This window comes from Aplysia californica, unplaced genomic scaffold, assembly GCF_000002075.1.
Source record: "Aplysia californica isolate F4 #8 unplaced genomic scaffold, AplCal3.0 scaffold00222, whole genome shotgun sequence".
NCBI lineage: Eukaryota > Metazoa > Mollusca > Gastropoda > Aplysiida > Aplysiidae > Aplysia > Aplysia californica.
In genome coordinates, this window is record NW_004797492.1 from 473,086 (window position 1) to 475,809 (window position 2,724).

The 2,724-nt window shown below is 43.4% G+C and overlaps 1 protein-coding gene across 1 annotated transcript in view; it reads right to left on the reverse strand.

The window, feature by feature from the left end:
- LOC101857341 (integrator complex subunit 13) overlaps nt 1-2,724 on the reverse strand; it is a gene marked incomplete in the record, with an annotated part of 266,815 nt that overhangs the window by 26,231 nt on the left and 237,860 nt on the right.

Here is a 2,724-nt window from a genome sequence, read left to right on the forward strand (position 1 = left end):
GGGGGGGGGGTGACCGAGAAGGAAAGGGGAGTAACTTTGGACACCCGACCTACTTAACCTTTGTCATCGCCTGTCAAGTGATCTCGAGGTTCACACGCTGTCAGACCGAAATTTTTTACCCATCTCCAGCGCATGATATTGATCAGCACTGCGCCCACTGGTTCCTCAAATGTTGGTGTTTTTACGACCCAATCGACACCGTTTCGGATCACAAAGGAGGCGGGGCTTCGACCCTGTCGGTCCGGGCCAACCCGGCCAGAGAGGGATATATAACACTCCCCCAGGAAGACCAATATATTGGATTCGATAAACATTCTCGCCACACGGTAATCGAACTCGGCTCTCCTGCGCGCCATGACCAAGCGCCCAACCACTACACCACAGACGTCGTTCATTGGTTTCAGAGTAGGATGAACGTCTTAGCAGGCAGTCCGTAATACTGTACAAAAGGATTTCCCTGCTCGGAAATAGAACCTACCTACGTCTTCTGCGTGCTGTGGAAAAGAGCGATGCTGGAAAGACAGCAGTTGTGTCTATTCGTGGGAATCTAAAGGATTAAGGCTACATCTCCGAAGTTATCGAGCCTAATATTGTACATTTCTTTCAAATTCAGGGGGCGCACGGAAGAGAGCGGAGTTCGATTACCGTATGGGGAGATAGTTTATCGAATAGCTCGGTCTTTCGGCTGGGATGTTATAACCCTCTCATCCCCGGTTGGCCCTGACAGGCAGGACCGAAGCTCATCTTCTATAACAAAAAATGGGTCTAAACAGGACATCCCAGAGAGCAGTACGAACTAATGTAGTTAAACGTTAGTTACTTTTGAGGAAGGATATCGTTCTTTCTGCTGGAACGCTGTGTCAATCTCACCCCGGGTTGACTTTGACAGTCAGGGTCGATGCCCGCCTCATGAATGACCTAAATTGGGTCGCTGGGTCGAGTTAGCACTTATTATATCAGAAATTAGAAAGATAGCAATACAAATTTTGCCGTTTTCAAAGTTCCAGATAAGAGAAAATAGAAAAAAAGCGGAAACGAAAAAACCCAACTAAAATAACCCTACCATGTCGCTGTTTCCCCCACAAAGCAAGTCTCAGTTCGGATTATCTTCAATTAAAGCTCATTGGCAGAAATCTTTTTTCGGTAAAACTCGAGCAACACGAGACACTTAACCGAATCTTACTTGAGTATATAGAAACACAGGGATACAATAACAGTCTGAAGCGCTGAAAGAGAGAGAGAGAGAGAGAGAGAGAGAGAGAGAGAGAGAGAGAGAGAGAGAGAGAGAGAGGAGAGAGAGAGTGAGAGAGAGAGAGAGAGTAAGAGAGAAACGACAGAAAAAACTCAGAGAGAAAGAAAAGAAGAAGGATTACCAGAAGCACCCTCTAACAACTACTTTGTTTTCCTCATAAAAAACCCACAAAAATAATACAAAAATCGATGCTTCCCTATGATCATTATAACTTATCAATAGAAAGGCGTCATGCTAAGCCTATGCAATTGGAAAACCTGTACAGACACTATCACAGAAATATGCACCGTCTAGACAGCCCAGTATCTATTTCTATTTAGACATCTGACAACGTTATCATCATTGAATTTCGCAAGTTAGTGTTGTCTATTTGAACTCAAGGACATACATTTTTAGATTCCCGATACATAATATTTCCACTGATTGCATTCAACAATGTTCTTCCATGCCTCGCGAAAAAAATAAATCATGACGAAATACGTAATGGGGAACGCCGGCTGAGGACCCTCTCCCAACCAAGTCTACCCTGCAGCGACTCCACGCAAAAATGAGGTAATAAATGGGGAGCAATTTTTGTGTTTGGAACTTCCCAAAACGTGGCGCGTTTAATCGATGTTTGTGTTATGGCTATCGGGAGGCTCACAAAACTTCGTTATCTTCAATTTTCGCGGCTCCACTTCTTTCTATTAGGCTTCATTTTCTATTACCGGATCCGAAAACTTTAATTGCTGTTTATAAAATACACGTTGTAGCTTTTTCGAAGGGGTACAACGATATAGAAGCCAAAGTAGACGGCAGAAAGGAAGCAGCTACACAAACTTTTAAAATATTAACTAGAAAGCGAAGAGAAACGAAAAGAAAATGATAATCAAGCACTGGGGGAGAAACAACAAAGAGATAGGGTAAACAGCGGGGGTGTAAAACATTCCACAGCAAAAACAAAAAGGGGGGGGGGGGGGGGGGGGAAATCCCACACAAAAACAATCCCCCCCCCCCCAAATCCAAAAAAAAATACAATGAAATAAATTAAATTATTTAAAAAAATTAAAACAACAACAACAAAGAAACAAACAACTTCAACACCCCCCCCCCCTTTTCCCCAATAAACAGGACCGTTGTTACTGCTGTTCTAGCGATGAGAAAGAGATGCGAAATATAAAAAAAAGAGGAAAATTGTTTTACCACTCCCCGCCACCCTGCATTCGACAAAGCCACTCTTAATCAATAATAAACGTAACTGTACTGAGGTTTGCAAGTGCTCTAACCTGCAACATTAATTATCATTGCATTTTGTGGTTGGTGGATAAACAATTTCTGAAACAGATGGAAAGCAGTCTCGGACTATTCCCCTTCATCCACTACCCTTCCCAAGCCGCCACCCATTTTTCTGTCTTCATGTTTCTCTCACACAGAGATACAAGACGGACAGGACAATGAATCTCTATGCCCCCCCCCCAACCACCAACCTGTTC